General features: G+C 52.8%; 1 protein-coding gene and 1 pseudogene across 1 annotated transcript in view; both read right to left on the reverse strand.

The window, feature by feature from the left end:
• SIPA1L2 (signal induced proliferation associated 1 like 2) overlaps nt 1–10,284 on the reverse strand; it is a 150,782-nt gene that overhangs the window by 129,734 nt on the left and 10,764 nt on the right. The window lies entirely within an intron of this gene.
• On the reverse strand, nt 5,300–5,418 carry LOC111731448 (annotated as a pseudogene).

Raw genomic sequence — 10,284 nt, forward strand, 5'->3', positions numbered from 1 at the left:
GATATTAGGAAATATAAGTTATCCCACTACAGACGCAGGGCTTTAGGACCTACTTATGAGGAAAAAAGTAAACAAATACTGCGGAGTTTTCAGCTGGAATTTTAGGTCTTAGAATCCTGAGCCAGAATCTTAATAGACATAAAAGGAGCCTTTCTTAAAGCATGAAGCTCTCGTTCACCAAACATTTATTAAGCACCTACCAAGTGCCAAACATCGAGACTCTTACACATTTGCTCACACGTATAAAAACAGTCAGTCGGTTACAAGCATTCTCTACACGCCCCAGTTCCCTGCCAAGCACACCACAGCCTCCTCTGGGTCAGTAAGACAAAGTCAGTCGAGCAGAACAAAGTCCTGGACCTTCCTGGTAAGTGACACGGACACCACCCCGTCTGCCTGAGCCCCGAGCCCTCTTCCCAGACCGCATGGCCATCTGTCAGGGCGAGAGGGACCACGTGATCAGAGCAGAGCATGCAGGCACTGACCGGCCAGACTCTGAATGGCCGGCCGTGTGCCCGCTTTGTCCAAGGCCCTCGGGGCTGGAGGTGAAGGGGAGACCTCACCTCCGGCCACCTGAAGGTCCCCCTGCTCCGGCCTGCATGGGAGGCCCTGAGAGCATGACCGTGGCGTTAACACGGGCTCGCTGCCTGGATCAGCAAGAGGTCCGCGGAGGGCACTGGGGGCGTGGGACCCCAGAGCACTACTGATGAGAAGAAACGGGGACACGGTCGGAAGGCAGTGGGGAGAGCCAACGCCCCCGCCCCCCCGACCCTTGACAAGACAGTTACAGAGTGACACAGATCCAACAGCACATTTTAAAGGCCGAGGAGAACCCTAAATCTGTAAGGGCAACAGAAAGAAGGCGTCGGGACCAATCATGACTGCCGCCGGAGACCCTGGGGTCCACCCCTCGCTGGGCGACGCTGAGGGGAAGCCTTCGCCCGGCTCGCCCGGCTCGCCCGGCTCGCCCGGCTGAGAATCGGTCTGGGAGTGGGTTTTACGAAGACACGCGCTTTCCAAAGTCAAAGCTGCACAGCAGTGATTCTAACGTGCTGCCTATTACAGCTTTTCAACGGAGGGAGAGACGACAAGGGCAGAAAAGGACCGTAAATAACATCCCGTCTATTATCTGGCCACATTAAGGGCATCCTAATATCTCACAGGGAGAGACTGTTTTCCCATCGTGGCTGCAAGGTCCTCGTGGACCGTGGCCTGTCTGCCCCGATGGACCAATGCGTATCTCCGAGAACGGTGAAGAAGCCAGTGAGGCCTGACTGCCATTTTAAAAGCAAAGTTAAAATAACATTTAAAATAACATTTAGTACCGACTCGATCTGTTTAATCCACTTACTGAGCAGACCCAGACCAGGAGGTGCCCCGGGTGAAGCCAACCGTTTTTCAGACAGAGGGCAGAGAGGCAGGAACAGGAAAAAGCTTCGCATGCTCACTCCTCGTCCCCCAGCGCTAACTACGCATAAGTTAGCACATTTTAAAAGGAAGAGATGAAATTAAAAACAGCGAGCTCACAAACACCTGCGAGGCAACGTGCCTGGAGAGCCGGGGGTGGGGAGGCCACGAGGACATCTGGCCCACCTGTCACACTGCCAGACCACTGCGTTTTCAAGCTCTTTGGCCACTTTCTACAGAAGAAACAAACAAAAACTCTACATGCCCGAGCTGCGAGGCAGCAGCGCCCACCTGTAACCAGCCCTTGTCGGGCCAAATCCGGCCGCCTCAAAGGTTCTGCGGGCTTTTGTAAACCCGTGGTGTGGGTCAGTGCCTAAACACAGTCCTGCTGCGAAGCAGATCACCCAGGAGTGAGCCCTCCGCACCGCACTGCCAAACGGGCGACAGAGGCGGCGAAGGACCACAGGTCCTCGCGGGCTGTGCCCAGGCCCCTGCGCCCCACCCCGACTCGCCCAGGCCCGTGCCTGAACACAGCGACCCTCATGGCCCACACGGGAAGGGGTGGGGGCAGGGGGCCTGAGACACGCACGTCTGTAGTGCTCACTGCCACTTCCAGGGGGCCTTTTCCCCCACTGAAACACGCACAGAGGGGACAGCCACATGGTAATGACGACCAGAGGCGGCCCTTTCGAGCCTCCCTTAGGGGACTTCTCAGTCTCCACCGCTATCAGAACCACGTGGGCAAGTGTTTAAACTACAGACGCCAGAAACTCAGTTTTTAGGTCAGTTTCAAATGTCAGGCACTAGTATCTCTAAAAGTTTCTCGGTGATTCAGACGGAGACTAGGGCTGAGGACCACCGCTTAACACCACCGAAGCTTCTAGGCCAAGCCGGGTCCAGTGCCCAGGATGAGCAGGAGGCAACACAAACCGGCAGGGCGGGCCAGCCCCAGGGGCCAGAGGACAGGGGCGCTGCCCACCAAAACCGAACAAAACTCGGTCCCCCGCAGGCGCCTGTGGTGTGATCACAGGACGCGAACAATTCAAACCTAAAGTTTAATTTAATTAAATTCATCCTAATTTTAATTCAGCACCTGCTTTTCCTTTTCTCGCTACACGTATCAGAAAGGACTCCTTGGAACCCCACGGCGGGGGCGCGACAACGCTGTGTCAGCAGTGTCCTACGAATAGATCGTAGTTGGCTTTCCAAACAAAACTAGAGGGAAGTAAACAGAAGAGCCAGGTCAGGGATCACAGACGTCGCCTCATCGGATTCGGGGAAAATGCAATCTTTCAGCAGATCACCATCTCCACTTTGCAAACATCAAGACTATGGCACCTAAAAGATTAAGTAAATCGCACTATTACCGTACGTTAATAACCTGGAGGGCCAACCCTGCTGCCATCCAATTTAAAAGAAAGGTTCTTTCACATTCTTGTCACCTACGTGTACTATTTCCACCGCGCCAGGTGCTTTCCTGCAGGTACATGGAGCCGGCAGGGCCTCACGGCTAAGGGCCGGCGCTGGTGCCCATCGCCTCTGGCGGGCGGGCTGGCGGGAGTGACCGCCCAGGGCTTACATCTCTGTCCTTGGGGAGCCTGCATCTGCGGGGCACAGAGACAGAAGGGTCACAGGAGAGAGTGCCCGCCGGGGCTCCGAAGAGCCTTAGACCAGGAAGTGCTCACAGCCACCAGCTAGTATGACCCCCACCTGCGCAGAGGCTGGTCTCACACACCTGTCACGCTCGCTGGCAGGTACTAAGTATAAAAGCAGCGCACTTCTCTGCACGTGCAGACTCGCTACTCCTCTCTCTAAATAAACCACTTAGGGAGTGAATGACTGCCACGCCTTCGTTTCTAGTGTGCCCCAAGGTGCAAAGGGGACCGAATGACCCAGGGTCCCACAGCCTCCTGGACCACAGAACGTGAAGCAGAAGGGCGCTTGCGTCTGGCGCGGCTCACACGGGACGGCTCCATCTCGGCTTGTGCCAGACCCGCGGCTAATGACCAAGGAAAGACGGTTGTTTCACTTCGGAATGCAAATGGTCACACTATCCGTTGCTCCTCACCGAACGCTCCCTTTATGGAATCTTCCACTGATATTCCCTCCAGAGAAACGTCTGATAAACACAAACAAAGGAAAGAAAAACCACACCGAGATTTCACGTGCAAAATGACAATGCGCCCCACGCAAGCTCTGCTGGCTTCCAAGGTCGCGAGCTGAGCGGGGTGTGAGCAGCTTCTCACGAGGGACACGCGGCATCGCATCCTCGTGACACAGACTGTAAGTGTTTCTCAGATGACAACTCCGCAGAACACGCCTACGGAGTCCGGCTCCGCACTCGAAACGTTCTGCAGCGGTGACGCACCAACTTTCATGTGAGTCACGTCCACCTCGCTGAAGCCGTGCAGAGTCACCGCTTACACTAGGAAGCGGCCGACGTCCAAGATGCGACGAACCGGGAGGCGACCCAACGGCCACCGCGCTCAGGGGCGAGAGCGCTGTCAGCGGCTCGATACTCCACGCGGGTCCTCGGGCCACTGACAGGCCATTCATTCGAGTATCAGAACATACGAGAACTGTCATGTTATTCTTGTTTACACTCTTAAAGTTCTGTTAGGATTCTATCAGTATATTCACCTTTATAAATAATCAATGCATGAATATATGGATGTGATCCATACAATTGTACACACGCTTCTCTTGGGTTCTTCTCATTATCTGCCTGCAGACATTAAGATCTGAGGCTGAAATCTCTGTAAGATAAGACCACATGGAGACTTAGCCTTCCCTGGAGTCACCCGCCCCTGGGGCATTGCCACAGTCAATCGGACAGCCCGGCTCCTCCTGGCGCCCAGATTAGCTATGCGACCTCCAGAGGGTCATCTGACTTTCCTGGGTCTCCGTCTTCTTATTTTTAAAATGTGGCCAGCAATACCTGCCTCAGAGACTGGCCGGGAGATCACATAGATGTGTGAAGCGCTAAAATATCACGTGCCACGCAGCAAACAGCAAGCACATAATGCTGCAGTAGCGCACGGTAATGATCATCAGGAAGAAGAGGGAGCAGCCCGCGACAACATTGCAAATGAGACTAAGCGTCTGCCACACTCCATCACAAAGTCCTTTTCATGCGATCGGGTCGATCAGTTACACTGCGGGAGAAAATACTTGTCGATACAGACCTAAAGCACATGTCATTTATTCAACTAGACAGAGCCTGGTAAGAAGAGAAACTGGAAAAAGTGAAGGAAAAGGAATAAATTCCTAGTTATTGAGAAAAGCATATCTTACCTTGTCGATTGAGAAAAATAATTCTAAGTGCAGAGCAGATTTTGAGTCTGACTAGCACGTATCAGTCCACGAGAAGCTAGATGCTGGGCCCGTCAAGTTAAAGATCAAGTCCTTTCTGTTCAAGTGCAGGTTCGGGGGGCATGGAATGGGGGCGTGGGGGGGGTCTCCAGGGCTGAGAGGAGGCCGAGAAGTGCCGGGCAGAAAGGGACAACGCGTGCTCACAGGGCGGGTGTGGCTCAGCGTGCCTGACGCCCTTGGGGACCTCACCAAATTCTCATGCCCCGTGAGACCACGTGCAAACCCATCCAATTACCTCTGTCCTCACACCATTTCGCTGTGGATAAAGCACCCCAAATGTACACGTCCAAATCATGCATCCCACGTGTGCATTAAGTGCCTACGACACGCCAGGCCTCCGGGTGGGCATGCGGGCCCACCGGCGTCTCAGCTCTCAGTGTCCTCTCCGTGTGATGATCACGGCAGTCAAATCTGTTTTTGTTTTTAATATTTTAGGCGAGGCAACCCTTGGTTGACCTCACAGATTGCAAAGAACTTGGCAGCTTACAATCTCTTATTTATTTATTTATTTATTGTTTTACGCTTACAGCACCTGGTCTTCCTAGGTGGTCTCCCATTCAAGTACTAACCAGGCCTGACCCTGCTGAGCTTCTGAGATCGGACGGGATTGGGCTTGCTCAGGGCGGCATGGCGGTAGACACGGCAGTCAAACCATTAACTGGACTCTGTGTATACACTTTTCCTCCTCCCTTAGGTGCAGACTTGACGGGGAAGGGCCACGTTTTAGCCATCTGGTCTCCCTTTGCACTCACCAGAGTGTGCCACTTACCAAAATCACCCAATGAATAACCAAACTAAACGGCCCCCAGCCCACACCGGACAGGAGCACCCAGTCGGCCTCCCCCGAGGCCTGCAGGTTTTTAAGGTCATTTGCCTGAGGTGGCAAAACTTTCTAAATCGGGCTGACGGCAGGACATGAAATGAAATGTTTTTGAACATCTTTGTGCTCACCTGCCTGTAAATTTCACGAGCAGGGTGATCAGCACAAACGCAAATGTCAGGAAGAGCTGTAAGGTCACCGACACCTCACACGCGGGCCAGTCCGGATCGGCTGGCGCTGCTCGGACACAGCTTTGACCCTGACCGCAGACAGCACGCTGCTGTGTGAGCGAGCAGACGCCACCCCACGCCACCCCACGCCACCCCGCCCCGCCCAGCAGACAGACCTAGGACCGAGATGTTTCTTCGGGAACCTGGGCAGGACATGAGAAACGTGTTAGTCTGAGAACATTTTCAGTCGACGGAGATAAATTATGGCCCCCAGAGGTCCCTCTGAGTCCTGGAAGACGCCTGGCCTCACGAAACTGGGCATAAAGGACAAGGACCGAAAGGAAGCCGCGCGCTCCTGCCAGTACTCGTTTCGATTCCAAAAAGGTAGAGGAGGTTGAAAGTTGAGAGCAGAACAGGAGAAACAGGATACTCCAGGTTTCTGCTAAGAAAATGCCCCAGAAGTTAAAAATGCTTACCGGAAACCCGAAGGCTGACATGCGCATCACCACGACAGGCTGGAAAATTCTATTCATCTTTGTGAGGACAAGAATCTGGAGCTCGGCCCAACTTTTTCTTAGTAATTCCCTAACGACAAGCATCGACTTCTCCCACAAAACGAGTGTCCTAATCCTCTGATGAACAAGCCGCTGGGCCTGTGACGCCTGGCTGAATGAGCCGTGATCCCTCGAATGGGGAGTCAGCGCCACAGGATGATGCAACGCGTCGCCCATCAAAGCAGCGAGCCACCGCCTCGGCCCTGGCGCTGTGACGAGAGTGACAGGCTTCGAACGATGTGCTCTTCACGTTAACGTTTGCGTGAGGATAAAGGTCCTCACGAGAGGGAAGATGAAAGAACCAACGCAAACGAACTCCACGCTTTCCAATTAGGGCATGGCCGTGACACATATGGAGATCGCGTTTAGGGCATGGCTGTGACACATATGAAGATCATGTTTAGAGCATGGCTGTGACACATATGGAGATCACGTTTAGAGCATGGCTGTGACACATATGAAGATCACGTTTAGGGCATGGCTGTGACACATATGAAGATCGCGTTTGAAGTGAATTATCACCTCGGAAAGACACCGGTAAAGAGCAGCCTAAATAATGCAGCTCGGCCGCCCCGCTCCACGCTCGTGAAGCGTCTGTCCGAAATCACGCCGTAAACAACTCAAACGGTGTGTGTGAGTCGGGGCGGGGGGAGACCATTACTAAGAATTTACGGAAATACTTGTTTGTGTCATGTGACAAAATCTCCAGAATGAAGAAGTTTTAAAAAAATTAGTACACATAGTAATTCAAAAGGTATGTGGGCCAAAGAAAGACAAGTGGCCGATGAAGGTGCCTAACTTCAGCATTCGTTTTTAAAAAGAACATAAATATTAAAACAACGGAACAATTAAAATAACAAACAAGTAAAATAATGAGATTGCTCACTGTTGGGAGGGCCAGAGGCTCCCTCCGAAGTCACTGGCGGAGTCACAGATGGACACGGCCTCTCCGAAGGGCAGCGCAGCACTGGCCACCAGCGTTTCAGGTGTGCGTAGCTCTTCACGCAGGAATTTCATTCCTGGGGCCTCAGCTAAGAACACAGTCGTGAGGAAGAGCGAGAACTACTATGGAGCCACTGTACGTGTCAAATTCCTAAAGTCGAGTGGGCTGAGGCAGGAGGACACGAGTCCGTTGTTCCCTTAACTGGCCTGTGGTTCCCTTAACTGGCCTGTGGTTCCCTTAACTGGCCTGTGGTTCGCTTAACTCTTGAACTTTTCAGTCCTGTGTCAATGCCTGGAGATTTTTATAAACACTGCCTGTTCCTGTATGCAGACCACATGACATCCGGTACCCAAACCCCCGGTCGTCTGGAGCATGGCCACCTCAGTCCCATCCAGCGACCAAGAAGGTAGGACTGATTCTCCCGAAGGACGTACCTCTTACTATAAGACCCCGGCTTTTCTTCTTTGGAGCCCTCTGCGTGCTGTCTAGTCGTGTGTACGATTTGCACAGCCTAAGACCCTTGAATAAATCTTTGTCCTTTATTTCCAGCCAAAACCTCCTGACTCTTTTGTGTTCGGCTGACAGCTATGTAAGTCTACACACGAGCATTTTGTTAATAAGAGCCAAATACTGACAAAGCACCTAAATGTCCTTCGATAGTTATATAAATTATAGTATGTCCACACAATGAGATGATTTATCATTACAAAGATTAAGTAACGACACAGAAAATATCTCTACGGTATATAAGTGAAAAAAAGCATCTGGCAAAATAGTACATGTTAGTTAAATAATCCCATTTTTGACCTCTTTTTAAAGTATACATGTAGGTTTAAATGAAAGTTTATCAACCATGATTGCTTTTGGGGAACGAGACTATGAGGAGCATTTATGCTCTATATAGTCTGTGTAGTTTGAACTGAATATACCTGCAAATTTAAGAACTAGACAATATAAATTGTGACACAATGAAGTACACTTAAAATCACGAGCGTGTATGTCAAACGTTTTTACAGTCGCGTAATCTTACATCCCCGTAATTTCGCTCATCAAAATTAACTGTAAAGGAAATAATCTGGAACCAGGACCTTGAGATTTGCTGACACACACGTGACTAGAGAAAACCTAGAAAGTGCTCATTCCAGGAAGTAGCTATTTCCCCGTGGACTCGGAAGCACAGTAAAGGGCAGAGGCCACCCAGAGCTGTGTCCAGGCAGCTGGAGGTGGCCCTCGGCTGGCCAGAGGCTAGTGACAGAGTGAACGTATCGCCTGGCTTCAGTGCAGAACGAGGAACCAGGAGGGACCAGCACAGTTGTACAAAGCGGGGGTCCTCCCTTAATACAGACCCAGGTACCAGCTCGTCTCCTGAGCTGAAGGCAAATGACCCCCCACTCCTGTTACTTCGGCGTCAGAAATGACTCATCAGCACGTCAGCCGCGCCTCTGAGCCACACAGAAGAGGGGACGCGGTCTCCTCGGGCTGAGGGTGGCCCTGCTGGTCACTTCCCTGACTCCTCCTCTCTCTCCTGCACAGAGTCACAGCCTGACCATTCGACACAGTGCACTTTACATATCTCTAATTTGCAGCAAGAAAACACATGGCGACCTACGCCCTCTTCCAAAGACGCCTGGCCACTGTTGAGTGCATATCCCCTTAAAAACATTTTTAAATGCATCCTCCCAGGCCACAGGTTTCAAGATGCACCAACACGCAAAAATGACAAAAGCTGTGGAAACAGACGGTCAAGAGGCATGGCGACTAAAGGCAGGACCTGAGCTCCCGCTGGCCCCTGGATGGCAGGGAAACAAGGGGTCACAGGACAGTCCTGGAATACAAATGACAGATTAGGCATAAATAATCGATCGACGTTAAGTTATCTGAAGCGATCCCCGAATATCTCTTTTCCAGGAGCCTGGAGGGTTAACAAAGGGCCATGCACCTGTGACTCACGCCTCAGTGGTGCAGAAGAAAACTGTGTACGTGCGTGAGCGTGTGCGTGCGTGTGCGTGCGTGTGTGTAGACAGACAGACCGAGAGGGAAGGACGGTGATCCAAAGCCAGAGACCCGTGTGACGGGGACAGTTAGTTTCGGCAGCTCCTTCGCGAACCCATCCTACCTCCTGCTGTCCCAGGAAGTGCGGCGTTGGTGACACACACAAGTAGGAAGGCAGCTAGCTCTGCTTTTACGCTCTGTCTGAAAAAGGTATTTAAAGTGACACCACTGGCCCCGGCAGAGCCAGCCGAACCCCGTCCAGGAAGCCTTGGCCCTCCCTGACCCCAGTCTGTCCATCACCTTCCTCACGTAGGGGTTCAGAACGAGTCAGCCCAGATGTGCCTGTGGCGTTTGGGTCATCCTGAGCCAAGCAGAACTGAGACCCTGTGGGCTCACGAGAAACTTCTGCTTCCTGCTGACTACCTAGAATTTACATTGGGAGCCTTGCCCACAGCAGGAGTTGTCACCACAAACAGCGTTTCAGAGGTGTCCGCAGGGCAAACGGCTCGTTACTGGCCACCTGCTCTTCTTATTGTCCTGTGCTGACCCCCTGAAGCCCCAAGGGGCCTTACCCCAGCCTTCACTCGGAATGTCACCAGCCTCGTTCCCCTCCTGTCCCTGCACAGCTCACGCATGCGGGGCTCCTGGATGTGTGCGTGCGATTCGGCCTGGCATTTTCTCTCGTTACCCGTCCCGCGCAGAGGTAGCTACTAGACCAGCAGAAGAACCGTGAGGGCAGAGGGACGTCCCCCCCCCATGCACAGTGGCCTCTGTCACCGCAGGCAACCCCCACCACTGCGCTCACACCCTGTCCCTTCAAGCTAAGGGACACACACGTGCACGTGTTCAAACCGATTTAAAGAATCGCGCCCTTTCAGACACCTTACGGAGCGTTCCCAGGAGCTCGCTAGCGGCCCCCTCTGAGCCTGGGCTCGGCCCCGGTGAGTCCCTGAGCCCGGGGGACATCGACAGGACACATCGGTCCAGTTTAACACCCAGGTGGCTGTTGGGGGTGAGGACGTGGCC

Source organism: Pteropus vampyrus, unplaced genomic scaffold (genome assembly GCF_000151845.1).
Source record: "Pteropus vampyrus isolate Shadow unplaced genomic scaffold, Pvam_2.0 Scaffold375, whole genome shotgun sequence".
Taxonomy (NCBI): Eukaryota; Metazoa; Chordata; class Mammalia; order Chiroptera; family Pteropodidae; genus Pteropus; species Pteropus vampyrus.